Source organism: Ambystoma mexicanum, chromosome 10 (assembly GCF_040938575.1).
Source record: "Ambystoma mexicanum isolate Mex_15411 chromosome 10, UKY_AmexF1_1, whole genome shotgun sequence".
NCBI classification, from domain to species: Eukaryota; Metazoa; Chordata; class Amphibia; order Caudata; family Ambystomatidae; genus Ambystoma; species Ambystoma mexicanum.
This window is the reverse complement of record NC_090932.1, coordinates 706,546,305-706,563,339: the sequence shown is the minus strand read 5'-3', so window position 1 is coordinate 706,563,339 and position 17,035 is coordinate 706,546,305. Positions and strand designations below refer to the sequence as shown.

Below are 17,035 nucleotides of genomic sequence, written 5' to 3'. Positions count from 1 at the left end.
TCTTAGTGGTGGAGGCTATATTGGTTGTTTAATGGCAAAATGTGGCATTGCAGGTAGAGCAAATGGCTGATATTTATCTACTTACTGTTTTTTATAAATCCTATTTTCTCTGTTATGGCATGTTTTGGGGTTTTGACATATTACACACTTTTTTCTGGATGTGGTGTAGATGACAAATTATTATGGTATGTAAGAAATGTGTAATGTGGTGTATAAGATGTCAAAGTAATGGTGTTGCATAATGGGTTGGGGGAAATAGTATTATTGATGAGGTTTGATAAGAAAGTAATTTTCTGGGGCTGGTTAGGGCATATGGCCATTGAAATGTTAGTAGAGTGACGATCGATGGTGAAGGGACAACATTGATTCTGATATCTTTTTATTGATTAGCAGTAGTAGTTATTAGTTTGTAGGGGAAAGGCAGGATAGTGTATTAGGCTATTGTGTTATTATGCTGAAATGGATGGAATTAGGAGATGTAGTTAATTGTGCATGCTTTTTATTGAGGATGCTTAAGGAGGAGTAATTTAATAAGTGCTGGGAGAAGCAAGGGTATTGTAGGGTTTAGTTATGTGAACACTAATATACTTAATGCTCTGTGCTTGGAGTTATCATTTGGCTGTTAAGTAAAGGTTTGTGAGGTGTTTTATGGTGCTACTAGGGGATTTAGCAACTGAAACTGTAGTGATATTGGGAATGGGGAGGGTAGGGAGGGTGGACATGCTGATATTTTTGTAGAGTAGTAGTAGTGATTTTATTTCAAAGGTTTCTTTTTTAATTATGGTGGGCAATTTGAAACAGTTTTTTTTATGTTTGCTGTCATCTGAAAAGGGAACAAGTGTCTTTTTGATTCAAATCATGGTGGTATATTTATTTTCTGTTGGGAGGTGTACTCACTTTAGTATATATCTTGTCAGGAATAAAAGAAAAAATATCTGCACACAGGGTGTGAATAACTATCACTTGTGCTGATGGGCAGATCCAGGCTTTTCTGTTCTGCAGCTTTGAGTGAGTGTCCTGTTTCACTTGGATTTAGGAATCCTGGGTTGGCGGGCCCTTAAAGTGCATCTCCACCTGTTAACCTGGGCTTCAAACTTATATTTTATATTGAAAATATGAAGAAAACAATGTGTGAACTTAATCAATTGAAATTTAGTTTTTTATATACAGCTTTTGTAAGATGCCATGAAGAAAAGAACAACAAGCTACAAGAAAGGGGTGTCTGCAGTGAAGTAGAGTTAAACAGTATCATTTTTGAAAAAAGTAGTCTTTTCAAATCTGTGATATACAAATCCTGTAGATAATTCAACCATTTCTAGTGTTGAGGATAGTTTTAGAAATGTTTAAGTTGAAATAAGAAATATTTCAACACAACATTTTGCTGGAACCGATAATGTTTTTATTGAAAGTAAAACAATTAAAAATGTTTCAAATATATTACCAGCTAGTAAAAATAGAAAGATATGTAGAAAAAAATGTACTGCATGTGCAATTTTACCAATCTTTGGAGAAGTGTGAAGTGAAACCAAAATCTAGATATGTGGTAAAACATTTTCTGCAAAAGAAAAAAATAGAAGTAATCATTAAGAAAGCTTTTGATATGAAAAGAAATGTGTTAATTTCCGTATTAAATAAGCGTAAGAAAGTGCTTAAGGTGACAACATCATTCTGTACTAATATACAAGTGACAACTTTTGTGACATCTTTGGTGGAGAGTGGAAACAAACTTCTCATACTGAAAGATTTTTAATGAGAAGAGTTACATTCAAGGAAATAATGTTCCACTAGCCATTGATGAGAGTGGACATAGCTATGAAGTCTGAAATGGTTTGATTTCTAAAAAAGAACAAATCCCCCCACTCCTCATAGTTCTCCTCCTCTCCCCTAGTATCTTACAATCCCCCAAAAGACTCAATGCATATAGGATGCCACTCCACCCAAAATTTCGGATAGCCTTGAGTACCACAGGTCCAGAAACACAAAACGTGTCACTTGCTCGAATATAGCCACGACTGCAACAGAGGGGCTGGAGTGATGATCTACCCACAAATGGCAATGCTGCACACTGGGTGGTTGGTAGATAGCCACACATAGTAACAACAGCACCCTCGACCAATTACAAAGTACACCACACACACATCATACAAACCTTGCTCATACAAACTATTAGAAATTCAAACTTGGAATCATTTCCCGGAAACAGAGAAATACTGCAGGTATCATGGCTGGTTTGAGAACTGTGTGGCTGATTGTGTATAGGTGCGCTATAAAGAAAATAGCATATGATATCATATCATATTGGAGACAGTTGGCTGTTTAGGTTGCTCACTTTTTGTGAGAAACTAAATATTAACATATACCTAGATTTTACAGAGGTTTACCATTAAATTGTTTGGATTGCGGGGAATGCGTTGGTTCCAGGATTTTCCAAAATTGTAAAGACTGAGAAGTACAGGCCATCCAGACGTCATACTAATTCATTGAGGAGGCAATGATTTGGAAAATCTACTAGGGGTGTCCCTTACATTAATCAAGAAACAAGACATGGGAAAACTAATGAAACTATTTCTTCACACCATCTTTATCTTTTCCAATCTCACTCAGAGGCAAAAATGGAGATGGTCCACCAGATTTAATGGTTAAATTGAGAAATACTAGAGAAATGTTAATAAAGCAGTGTCAGCACTCATGACAGACCAAAACCAATTATGGATTGCGAACAACAACATACAGTTCTACATGGCCAATTTCTATAGACATGACAGAGTACACCTAACCAATGAAGGAAATGCAGTGTTCCTTCATAACATCAAAACAGTACTCCTAATGTGCTGAAGTTCTGCACTCAGTGTACCCCAAAACAGTCATTTTAAGGACTATTTATCATATAAAAATACACAAATACAATAAATAATAACAAAAAATCATAATACCATACGTGAGAATACACAACCTAAAATACATTGTATGGCACATCTTTTTATATTAATTTTATTAAACTATTATTCTTCTATCTTTCTCTGAAGTCCCGCATGCTTAAAATTCTGAAAACACACATCCAATATAAAAAAAGACTTTCTAATACCTACTATGTCACTGGCCATAGGCAGTGATTTTTCACCCCTCTCATCAATATACCTAAACAAAGTACTTTAAAAAATATATAAAATGCTGACACCCGAAACTATATAGCTGTGGATACCGAACTACACATACCCTGGACTATATGTGGTCCTTTGTAGCCTCGGATATAGCTACGAATATCGTCAAAATGGACAGAAAAAAATACTTTCCTGCGCCCCTGCACCTCACCAAGTGCCCCCTCATCTGTTCTAGCTCCCCCACATCCAGATGGCCTCCTCTCCTTCCCTACCCATTTTATTTGAATGTAGTTTCACTAACTCCTTATGTTTCCTAGCTAAGTACTTTGTAGGTACAGATATAAGGTTCAGGTGAGGAGCATACAGTACATGTAGCCTGTTATTTTGTTCAATGCAAGAAATGTCAGCTGTCACTTTTCTTTCATCAAAATTCCTTAAAATAAACCTTCTAAATGTTTCACTCATGACAGAGCCACATATTACATTCCTTCTTTAACACTGTATGACCAATGTCAATAAATGCTGCTTCTAAAGTCAACACTTTTGATTTATGAATAGTAATTGCATATGCAGAGCACAATGAAAATGGTGCTCTTTTCACAAAGGTATCCTTAAAAAGTATCAAACATGCAGAGGTCTAAGAAATCAAATGAGTTTCTTCTACACGTTCAAACTTTACTTCAACATGTTCAATATTTGTACTGCAAGGAAAAGTATGAAATGAAATCACTCTTCCCATCACCCCATTGATGAGACCAATTCCTACATTCAAGTTCCTCTTAAGCGTTACTAGTGCATGGATGCACAGTTTGAAAACTACTTCTAGACCTGCTGTTTTAGAAATGGAATACTCTAACTGAACTAATCAAGCTTTTGATCGCTTATCCAACTCTAATAGCACAACATGACCATCTAAAACATCACACAATGTTATCTCCACAATATTTTGCTTCTCTGAGAGTAGCATTTTAGAGTTAAACTTGTTACACTCAGAAAGTGTGCACATCAAAGCAACACAAGAAATGTTTATTTCCTGAAGAGTCAACATGAAATTAGATGGGCTTCAATCTGCATGAAAAATGTTAGAAATCAGTCTTCCCTTTAAAACTGCTTTCACATTCTCCTCAAGAACACCTATAAAAATCCTATTAAGCAGTTCTGCATACTCTTAGTCTGCAGGTTGCCTCATATTAATGGTAAATTGCTGGAATTCAAAACAATTCCAAACGTTAAGTTTACCAATACTTCCTATAGTTTTTTTGACTATTTTCGATTGCAGCATTTTGAAAACTGGTTGACCTTTCACTGGATTTAATTGTAATACATCTACAAAAACAAGTACATGTTTACCATCAAACAAAACATTATAGCCAGTCTTCAAAACCTCTTAGATTCACAAGTTAATGAAAGCTAGCATCAAGTTAGACACATTGTTTACTTTATCTACAGTCAAGGTATTTAATTTTCTAAGAACTTGTTCTACTTTTTGTGCTGCACTTGATACAAGTTTTTGATACTCTAGTTTCTTTGTCATGCTCCACTGGCAGTATCAACAGCTGATGTAAAGTAACACCTCCTACAATGAATGCTGCTTAACCTGTTGGAGCAGTTACAATACATGACAAACAGCAATCAGTTACATTTTTGATGATAGCTCTTTTGCATGAATTAAAGAATATTTACCAGTTCCTGCTTGTCCAATAACACACAACAAAATAGGTTTGTATTGGACACAAGTACATCCATTATTGTCATGCTGTAAACCATGTAAGAACCTGCTTTGATTGTATAATGAACTTCTTTTTGCTCTATGTTAAGTTATCTAACTATTTCATCATAGTTTGCATGTGCAACTTTAGTTTGTAGCATCTACTTCTTCCATAGCAAGCTCAACATCAGTTTGAATAATTTGCTCACCAAGCACATTTTTACTTCCTTTTTGACTTGACCGGGTCTCTTTTGCCAATTCAGCTGCCAAAATGTGTTCTTGACGTAGTTCCTGCTCCAGTAACTCCAGATACTGCTCAAATTGTGGAAATGTAATTAACCTTTTTTTTTGTTGCAAAAAATGATTCTTCAAATGTTTCAAAACTTCCAAGCAAATCACTCTCTGCATGGCATGGGAAGAACAACTGCAAAAGCCAAACATGAAATAATTCCTTTTTCTCTGCAGTTTGGCAAGACAGTTTCATGTGGTTGATGAGACCTGCCTTCTCCTGTCACATTAGACAACCACTGCATCCATATACTTCAAACTGTCCTGTGTCACAATTTGCTTCAATATTTCAATATGAGTAGCCATTCTGCTACTGCATATAAACAGAGATCGTCTGCCTCTACATATCGATTTTGATAATATGTATCAGTTATGTTGGTTTTCAAAATCTCTGTGCTGTCATGTAGTGTGTAACTGCTGTATTTCACTCAAAGACTTCAGTACCCAATTTCTAACACTTAACCAAAGTACATTAATGCTATGTCCAAAAATAGCGCCTTGGTTAACGCCAGGGTCGGAATGAGGCCCAATGTGTTTTTCAACTTTCCAATATCTATAAGCTGTTGCCAAATGTTCTTATCTTTTTTTGCCACACCATTTACTAAAACTAACAAAGAATCTGCAATGTCACGCTTCTTTTTTTTAATTCTTTATTGAATGTAGTTAATGTAGTTGAATAAACAACTTTTTCAATATTCAAACAAATTCAATTATACATTATGTATAAACAAAAAAGCTAACAGGGTTAAAGTACATTTTGTTAAAAGTATAATAAGATTAACAATTAATCCAAATAAGTAAAATAAAACCATAAAATATCTAAATCAGTTAGGAATAATTTGGAAGGGCCTAACTTATGAGAGACTTAACTAAAGGCAGGTTCTAAAATATCAGGTACAGAACTGAAAACATAAATATAATTCAGACTCACAATGCCATTTTGACATTAATGCATAAAATAAGTCTCATCATTGTTTGACATGACAATCTTTCATAAATTGTAGGTAGGCCCATCACAAGTTAACTTTTACAATGCTTACAGACAACTGCAGGATTTAATAGTCCTCATATTTGTAGCTCTATATCATGGGCGACACACACTTTGGTTTTAACATAATAGCCTCCAAAAAATTATGAGTGGCAATGCAAATGCTTATTGAATTGGTGGATGGTAATATCGACCACCGAGTTTCAGGGGTTAGTTCACTGAAATAGGATAAATGAGATTCAAAGTATTTGATTCTAAGTTCAGTTAGCGCTGGACAAGCAGAGAGGATGTGTTGCAGTGTTTCGTTAACCCCCACAATCTCACAGAAAGTGCAATAATATTTATTTACCCGCAACAACTTCCTTCTAACCAAAAAACATCTCGAGTTGGAAAAAGATTAAATCGCAGCCGTACAATAGTTCATCTTAATTGCGGAGAAGGGGATTGATTTAAGTTCGGAGCTAATACTCCACAACTTTTATGTTCAAAGACTAACATTTCAAAGTCTTTGTATGACAAACACCTCATTCTCATTTGGATCCAGTCAAATCTGAACAGTTTCTCTTTTGCCTTGGTCGGATTACCAATGAGCATTTCCAAAGACAGATCAATTCTCGCCAAAATATTAAATATCTGTGCCATCCACGTTTTGACAAAGTGATGATCCGAGGTTTACATCTAGGGGGATAATAAGGCCAATATAGTATATGATTTATCATAAATAAGACATTTCCTAAACAAGGCACATAACCTCCAATGGTATTCTGCACTCAAGGACGTCAAACCTTATTCAAGTCTTAGTCAAGGTCCTGGAACACATTGAGGGAGTTGTAATACACCTCACCAGTATTTTGCCTCTAATTTATGCAAAGTGTCTGGACAGACAATTTTTTTTTAGTTTCGAGACCATATAATACAGTTGGTACTATTTTTTGCCTCCAATAGGTTATAGCTGGACTGATTGTAAATTTTCCAAATTTATGTAAAATGATTTTTGTCTGAGAGATGGCAGATATGATCTTATGGTCCAGGGACCTTGAGTGCAAATCCACAGGTGAAGAACCATCAAATAAAATTCCCAAGTAAAGGTATGTTGGAACTACTTCAACAATCCTACTATCTATTTTCCACTCAAATGGCCTTCTTTTGGTGGACTTTGGAGCATAAACAACCACTTGTGTTTTGTTTAAATTGATTACCAGCTCATTCGATTCTAAATACTCATGTAGTGCAGACAGTCATTTTTGAAGGCCTATTGGTGTTTTCGAGACCAACACTAAATCATCGGCGTACCACAAAGCTTTAATAGGGGCGCCACTCATTTTTCGAGAGTCTGAGACCACATGAGAAAAAATTTGTTTCACATCTTGTATACAAAATTTGAAGATGGCAGAGGCCAGCACACAGCCTTTTTTTCAACCCTCGAAAGGTTAGGATTGCCGCAGACAAAAGACCTGAAACAGTTAGACGAATCATGATGAAAGTAGACGAATATAGGGCATATATAATGTCACATAGAGTGTTAGGACAATTGGCCAGATGCAGTTTGTTCATCAGTTTGGTTCTAGAAACGGAATCGAAGGCTGTATGGAGATCAATAAAAGCAAAATACATTGGCTGTTTAGATGACTATGCTTGGGCCTTTAAAGCATTGAGGGTCGGTAAGTTAACGGATGTCCCCAATCCGGCTACAAAGCCCATTTGACAGGGATCTCGCTGCTGGTAGATCTCCGTCCAACGGGAACAATCCCATAATACAAGTCTAGCAAAGATCTTCCCGGGAGCATCAAGCAGGGCAATGGGATGATAACTTGCCGGGGATTCCCTGTCACCCTTTTTAAAAATTGGAACAAGCAGCGAAGACTGCCATGATGTTGGAATTTTTTTGGAACATATAATCTGATGGAATAAATTGTTCAATATTATCGCCCATTCAGATGGATTCTGTTTGAACATGAAATTGCTTAGCCCATCAGGCCATGCGGCACGTGAGGAAGATGACTTTTTGATAAGAATTTCAATTATACTAGGTGAACACTCCAAGTCCCAACAATTTATTTGAGGCAGGTGTGTAGATAAAATTGGCGTATTTAGAGTCAGAATATAATTTCAGGAAATGACCAAGCCACTGAGATTCATTAACTCCACATAATTGGAGGTTAAATTGAGCTCCAGACGTCGCACTGTTAAGTAGTGACCATATTTGAGCAGAATTGGTATTGCTTGCAGCGGCCAGGAATGCTTCGCCATCCTGCTGATACAGTGTAGCCCTTCTAAACCGACACCAGTTTCGATATTGGCATTTAATTTTCTGTCGGATGCCTTGTCATGCACCTATAGGCAGTTTACGTGGGGTTCTTAAAGCTTTCCTATAGGTGCGTTTTGCTTGTTGCATGGTTTGGTCATATTGGTGTTTATGTGTGTGAACATTACATGATCTATCAGCATGCACATAGCCAACGCTTGGCAGGATATCTACATAAAAGTCCTTCTTTGATAGAAGTAGCACTTGAGTGGCGAGATTGAGATCATGTAGGGAGGGCAGCAGTCCATTTAAAACGTGTTCTCGCAGCATTTACACTTAAGACCTGTTTTGACCATTGTTGTGTCGATGGCATAGGATCATAGTGGCCTTGCCATTCAAAAGTTAACATGTGATGATCACTAATAGATTGTGTTATTATTTCTAATTTACTGGCCCTATGAAAGAGGCTATCCGAGACAAACACATGGTCAATGATTGATTGGGACTTTCCTCTTTCCCATGTCACACTCGCAGGGATGTCGCCTGAAATAGCACCATGGAGTGCTGACATTTTCTGCCAAATTGAGAGGTAAATACACAACTTTGCCCCTCACACCTTGCACTAAAGGTTTTTTTAGGTAAGTTTGACATCTTTGTTTTCAATCTAAAACTGGCTTGAAAAGGATGAACAATTTGCCATGCAATCACTACAAACATGTTCAGTTTTTGAAGCAAAACAGGGATATCAGGCATTACCATGTCGTTCAAGAAACTTCTTGCCGGGATACTTGTTTGATTAAAAAACCCAACACAGTGCCTACAAACATACAGTGCCTCACTTTAATTGTTCTTCTACAAATACACTAATACAGATAACATTATTTCCAAACATCTTCTACACTGTGTTTAATTTTCTTCTCCATATAAAATAGTTGCACTTGAGACTTATAAAACTTGCGTCAACAAGATATACAAACGATGTCAGGTCTTTCAGTAGAAGACAACACAAACATTGCAATACCTTTTTTATACTGTTAAAAAATCAGATCCTTTGAAAGCATAAGATCATCATTTCCACTTCCTGTAAGGGTTTCATCTACATTCACAAAATCTTTTAAATTCAGTATGTGTATCATTTGCAGTGTACAAGCTAAACTTTCTACAATTCCAGTGAAAAGTGTTTGATTTAAAAGTGCAAGAGAAATACTGGGTGTTTTGCACTCATATAGTTTAACTAGAATGTGTCTCATTTTAGTGTGATGTGCAGCCAGCACCCATATATGATGACTCATGCATCTAGTTTTAGCAAGACAAGCTAGAGAGTGACCCAGAAGGCCTGTTCTTTCACCAACTTCAAAGTCATCCATTCTCTGTAGCATTTTGATCTGTCTTTGAACATTATTTTTTAACAAAACTTGAAAAAATCTCTTTAAGACTTTACAAGAAAGCACATACATTTTGCAGAAAACAATGCACGTCCATACCTCACTTTGCTTTTTAGGTTTCATTCTAGACTGACATGAACTTTCAATTTCTGTATTATCAGACTTTAGGATTTCTTCTTTTTAGAAATCACTTCGTTTAGGACTTCATAGCTATGACCACTCTCATCAATAGCAAGGGGCACATTCTTATTTGAATGTAACTCTCCTCATTAAAAAATCTTTCTGTTTGAGAAGTGTGTTTCCACTCTCAACCAAACACGTCACAAAAGTTTTCACATGTAAGTACATGAACTGTATCTATAATTCTATGGAATGGTGTAGTCACCTTAAGTAATGTCTTAAGTTTATTCAATGCAATAATTACCAACAATTTTATTTTCATATGAAAAGTTTTTTTCATTATTCAACTTTTTCTTTTGCACCAAACGCTTTACAACAAATCTAGATTTTGGTTTGATTTGTAAAAACTCAAGAGTGGTACATTTCCCTTATCTTTATTCCTCTGTTTCAAATTGATAGTACATTTGCTATATTTTCTTGTAAAAATCTTAGTTTTTTTACCAACTACTAACAGATTTGTTATTTTATTTTATTTTATTACTTTCACTAAATATATTCAGGCTTTCATACATGTTTTAGGTGGCACACCTCTATTTGAAATTGTCAATTTTCAAAAGTGGTATCGATAACAGGTATTGTTGTATTATTTACAATATTTTTATGTACAGATTTCAGAGCTCTACTTTTAAAAATATTAGTTTCTAAAAGTGTACTTCCCTGCACATGATTCTACCTTCTATCACATTGTTGTTGTTTGCTTAATGGCATCTTAGAAAAAAGCTGTAATAAAAAATAATGGGATGGTGAAGATCAGTGATTGTATTTTTTTATATTTTCATTATATAATATGAATTGTTTATATAAAAAGTATTCAGTATACTCAGGTATCTAATTTAGTACAGTTTATATGTATTACTTTTCCATGTTTTATTTCAGTGTTTTCTGAATAGTGTTCAAGCAGTAGTACATGTAATGTATAGCTATGTGTGAGAACAATATATTTCCCATTTCATATGTCCTTACTTCTTTTTCTAAAGGCATGACCTGGAAAATACCCTAGTTGGTGCATATCTTTCACTTCATATGTGCATTCCGTATCATGAATTATTAGGCTGTGAAACAAATGGTCACTATGATCTATGCAATTAGCTCAGGTTTCATTCAGGCTAAGCATCTTGAAAATGTACTGTGCAAACCACAAATGCATAACAAAATGACAAGCTCAGTTGCCACCCATTGAATCTCTACTTTTCTCGTCCTATTTATGCTACATGCAATCCTTCACACACTTTCTCCAATCAGGTGAGGCTTATGGTCTGCTCCCTCTACATTCATTGATCACTTTAAACAGAAGGTGCAAAGTGGGCATCTTAGTCCTGAGGACAGTAAACATGGCAAGAATTAACATAACTTGTTACTTCACGTGCATAAGGTGTTGCAAGATCATTTGTTACACATCTTTGGTTTCATGTAGCAACCTGCCATTCATGAATCTCTGGTGTGTCCTCAATTCATGAGGAAGGAGGTGAGCAAGGAGAGCTGGAAAGTAATGCACTGCCACTCAGTTGCTCTGCCTAGCTCCAGTTTTCACGACGTACATGCTTCTACTTAAGGACTGTAGGCCAGCTCCAGGCAGACAGCATTGAGTAGGCTGCTGGTCATGTGACCAGGCCCTGCCACTCACTTGCTCCTCCCGCCACCTATTTAATCAGTCCTCCTTAGACATCCTCATTAAAGGACATGCAAAGACAAGGGCCTCACCTGTTTGTACCTGTTGAGGCCTGATAGGGCCAATGGCCTGAACCACTATCCTGCATTTGACCTACAAACTAAATGCTACTACTGATACTCAACAAAAGACTTCACCATGTAAGTCCTCCCTACGCTGCCCATCCCCACTCTCACTAATGTTTGAATGGCCATGTGCCCTGGGCAGCCTCAGAAAGTGACCCTAGCAAACCTCATCAATTTTGTTCTTGCCCCCATCCCAGTAAACATTTATTTAGTAATACATGGCATACTGTAGCCACAACTTCAGAGTACAATTCCCAGACCACTTCTCAAGAGAATAAATGCTCACTGGAAATGTACCAGTAAAATTAACTTTCCCTGTAAAATGGCAGAATCCATGAATTACCCCAAATAAAGAAAACAAGATTTGGCAACATCATAACTAAGTTAGCATTGATCAGCTGCACTCTGTCGTTTGACTTGTCATATTTAAGGCCACATTCAAACACTTCCACAAATCTAACACACAAGGAGTTATTAATATGGGGTTATAGGGAACGGCTGATATCCAAATTTGAAGCAGAAAAACAACAGAAATATTTTTGAAACATAGAGGTATGCTGCTTTTTTTTATGATAGGAATTGTTATGCACCCTGAATCATGTAACATTTTCCTATGTATGTGCATTGTGTGACAACATATGTGATCACATAGCATAGAACTCCACTATGTTTTTGCCCTTCCAAAGCACACCATTTCCAAGCAAATTGTGAAAGTGGCAGATATGGTTGCTATTTATTATTTAAGAAATACTACCAATATTTTGTTTTGTCTACCACACAAGTAGGACTCATCTACATGCAATGCGGCTGAACAATATAATACCGATACTCTTCTACATGCAATGCAGTGATAGAATATACTTTCAGATCTGTCACCAAAAGTTTAGACTCAATTTCACATATATTGTTGGTTAGGAAACTGTAAATAACTGAGCTACATAATGCAACAATTAGGTTACAGTGGAAGTGCTGCAGTATAAAAAGAATGCCCCATATAGAGGTTTGCTCTTAGTGCTTGAGTAATGTGTGATGGCATTGAGCAGCTCATATAGCATAATTAAGAAGAGCAAGTAGAGTTTCCCTGGTTGGGCACTGAGTTTGTTAGGTTGGGATATATCTGTGGTTGGCACAGTACATTATTTGAATGATAATCCTGAAGGGATAGTGATGTAATTGTAAAGGCCACAGTAACCATTTTTGTCATAACCCAACAATTCATGATAAAGCATGCATAAATGAATTGAAAGATATGCATACACGATTTGACTTGCAAGGTCATACCTATATAAAAAGAGGCAAGTACATTTGATGGATTACTCCAGAAAAGAGGAAATGCAAACTATGAGGCCTTAGCCACTGTATATTTACCTTCTTCATGTTGCTTCTTAATTTCTCAGAAACCATTTACCGGCTGCATTTTGCCTGAAACGCCATACTTTAGTAATACCTAGCATACTGTAGCCATAACTAAGGAAATAATTCCCAAACCACTTCTCAAGAGAAGAAATGTTCACTGCAAACTTACTAGTTGAAATTAACTTTTCCTGTAAGAAGGCAGAATCCATGAATTAGCACAAATAAAGAAAATAACATTTGCCAACATCATAACCAAGCTAGCATTGATCGGCTGCATTTCATCATAAGACTTGTCATGTTTAAAGCTACATTCAAACACTTCCACAAATCTGACACAAAGTTAGTTACTAATAGGGAAGAACTTGATATCCAACTTCGAGGCAGAAACACAACTGCTATAGTTTTCAAGCATAGAGGTATGCTGTTTGTTTGACGATAGGAATTGCTATGCACCCCGATTCATTTTACATGTTCTTATGTATGTGCATTGTGAAACAACATATATGATGACATAGCATAGAACCCAAGTGGGTTCCTACCCTTCCAAAGCACACCATTTCCAAGTAAATAGTGAAAGTGCCAGATATGGTTGCTGTTTATTATTTAAGAAATACTACCAACATTTTGTTTTGTCTACCACACAGGTTGGACGTGTTCATGAGGAAAATGTGCATAGCTGAGCTACATAATGCAACAATTAAATTCGAGACAAATTTCTGCAGCATAAAACAATGCCCCATGTAGAGCTCTGCTCTTAGTGCATGAGTAATGTGGGATGGTATTAAGCAGTTCATATAGCGCAAATAAGATAAGCAAACTAGAGTTTCAATGAATGACAACTACGTTAGTCAGGTTATGATGCATCTGTGGTTAGCACACTACATTTTTGGAATGCTAAACCAGAATAAAATATGAACTAATCATAGAGACCCCATTTCTTTCACAGCTTAAAAATTCATAATAATGCATACTGTGAGAAACCAGAACGTGTTTCACCCACTAGTCCCCAGGGATCTGTCATCCAGGTAGTCAAAACACGGCCATTGCATTTGGATCCAGCTCCTGAGGGTGTACCAGTGTGGAAGGTTCACCTGGATGATGGGTCTTCAGGGAGTGGGAGTGGAACACCGTGCGGTGAGACACAGTATCCCCTTTCCTGTAACACCTTTGGCCCATCCTACCAGGTAGGATACTTAGGAACTCAACCCCCCTTTCCTGACACAAAAACTTTCCCACGGACAGCTTACTGTGAGAAAAAACAGACTAACACCTGAGCCATATACCTGATATGTCCCGAAATAAGGGGCAGGCAGTGTCAGGCAATTACTGAAAATTACACACACCTGACTTCCATCACACTTCCCCACAAAGATAAAATGCGGAGTGTGAAAGCATACTCTAAGCAAGGCACAGCACACAAGGAATCAGCAGTTCCGAGGTGGCCGTTTAATTGAAGGAGAAAGACGGCAAGACCAGAAAGGGTTGTAAGGAAGGAATTGCCCTTGGCCTTTTTGAAGGGAACCTGCTACTTTCACAAGCACTCGAGAATAAGAAACATAACACCGGGAATTAAAGCTGAAGGAAAGTGCATTGTGTGTCAAAGATACCTGGGGCATTCCCGCATCGATAGCCGACATGGGAAGGAGCAATTGCTGCCGTGCTGCTGTCCTTCGCTCCAACAACAATGCAGTGCCAGTAAAGTCAGCACAGCTGGTGAGTCGGGGAGACTGATAGCAAACTGGTCTGTGTTAGAACCAAGGTTGCAAGTGGCAACATTGTATGAAGCAATCTGCAAAGAACAGAGTGTGAGGCGTATGTGTTGAGCGACGCAAATATAATTGAATAGCCAAGGAGTGACTTAACCTTTGAAACCAAGATAGATACAATATACAGAGTGGACCAGCACCATGTGGGTGCTCATTCGAAGTTCTCTGTTCGGTATCCAACTGAGAGTATAACATTGTGAACTGTAAAATCGAAGTGGTCTTGCAACGGGTCAAGCTAAACCCTGTGCACATTTGAAAGTTTTCAATAGCTAATACAAACTACAATTGGTCTGAGCCCAGCTGACGGAGACTATTTGTGTATAAGGGATCAGAGCCCGGCTCAGGGGGTTCCTGGGGTGAACCGTGAGTCACCTGAGAAAAGATATTCTATAAGCTTTGGAGAAGAGGATCTAAGCCTGGCTGAGGGGGATCCAGGGTGAAGAGTGACTCACCTGACTTGAGTATTTGTAAAGGAACTTTTCATTTGTTTTGGTACATCAGGCCCTCTGAATCAAGAAACTTTGGTAACTGAAGCGACTTGTGCCCAGAAGGCCCTGATGCTGGTATTGGAACTGTGTCCTTGTGATTAAGAATCCCGAAAGTGTGCTATGCTCGAGTGTACCACCTTATCCTATGCTGAAAATGTGGGGAAGGGATGCCAATGGCCTGATCATCCTGACTTACCATTTTGTGAACACTTCTTTCTTTTTCATGAACATTACCCCACACTATTTGTATTAAGTGGTAAGGATTGGCAAGGATTTAGCTGTAAGGATATTTTTGTTTTACTATAGGCCCATTTATTTTGACGAGTCTACATAATACACAACACCAGGTATGTCTCTTGCAGTTTTAAATCCAATACTTTTGAATGGAACTGCAGAAAGTTTAGTTTCTACAATGCAAATGATAAATATGATGCATATAAAAGAGTATGCACGTAGCTGAAACACTTACAGGAAGTGGAAATGATGATCCTATACTTTCAAATGATCAGATTTGTCAACAGAATAAAAGAAGTATTGCAATGTTTGAGTTGTCTTCTACTGAAAGAACTGACATTGTTTCTTGATCTTGTCGAAAAACACTTTTTATATGTCTCAAGTGTAATTAATGTATGTTGGGAACAAAATTAAACACACTGTAGAAAATGTTTGGAAAGAACTTTATCTTTATTTGTAGAAGAAGGATTTGAGACAAGTGACGCACTTTATCTTTGTAGACACTGTGTTGGATTTTATAATGAAACACGTATTCTGCCAATAAGTGTTTTAAATGATATGGTATTGTGCTTCAAAAATTGAACATGTTTGAAGTGATTGCATTGCAAACTGTTCATCCTTTTCAAGTGATTATTAGACTGCAAACAAAGATGTAAAATCTGCCTTAAATGTCATTAGTGCAAGGTGTGGGAGGCAAAGTTGGGTATTTACCCCTGAAATTGGAAGAAAATGTTAATACTCTAGGAGTGAAGCGTGACATTGCAGATTTTTTGATTGTTTTGGTAAATGGGGTTGCCACTAGAGATAAGAGGGTTTGGCAGTAGCTTATCGATTTTGAATAAGTGAAAAATGCACTGGCATTTCTATTGGTGCGCGAATATTTATACAAAGGCTGTCTGACTGTTCCAGACTTGTGTATGCTTCATGTTGAGTCAACAAACAAGAGCAGTGAAGGTCAGTTTCAGCGTGTATCTGCAGTGAAGGTCAGTTTCAGAGTGTATCTGTTGCAGAAGGGAATAGTGTGTATAAACATTACACTATTCATCCTCTAGACTCATGTGAAGTCATGGGTGAAAGAATTGTATCAACTGAAAGCAACGAAAGGTGCACCAATTAGTATCTCGGAAAAGATATTAGAAGCCTGTTTTTTCCCTATGCTTTTTCCAACCGTTACTGGCGGGTGATTGGATGATCAGAAGGTGCAAATACCTGCTTCAGAATATTCTTGTACAAGAATGTATTCAGAAGATTCACAATTCCGCACCAATGTTGAATATGTTTTTCACTTATTGTATGAAAGTGAATTTTCAACATTATGTTATGCTGCTGCTGATATACTTCATACCGGAACTAGATTTAAAAATCTTTCTGCATGTGAGATGCTGCAACAGGTGAAAGAAAAAAATGAAGTTTTAGAGGGCACACCTACGAATATTGATGCTACAATGAGAGGAACTAAAGAATGTTGGTAGAGGAGAAACTCTGAGGTTAGATGCATGATCAGAAACTTGGGATCTCCAACCTGGTTTGTGACTATAAGTTGCACTGGGTATGGTTGGAAT

General features: G+C 37.1%; 1 long non-coding RNA gene across 1 annotated transcript in view; it reads left to right on the top strand.

The window, feature by feature from the left end:
- LOC138491670 (uncharacterized) overlaps positions 1-17,035 on the top strand; it is a 225,394-nt gene that overhangs the window by 203,531 nt on the left and 4,828 nt on the right. The gene's annotated exons all lie outside the window — the stretch shown is intronic.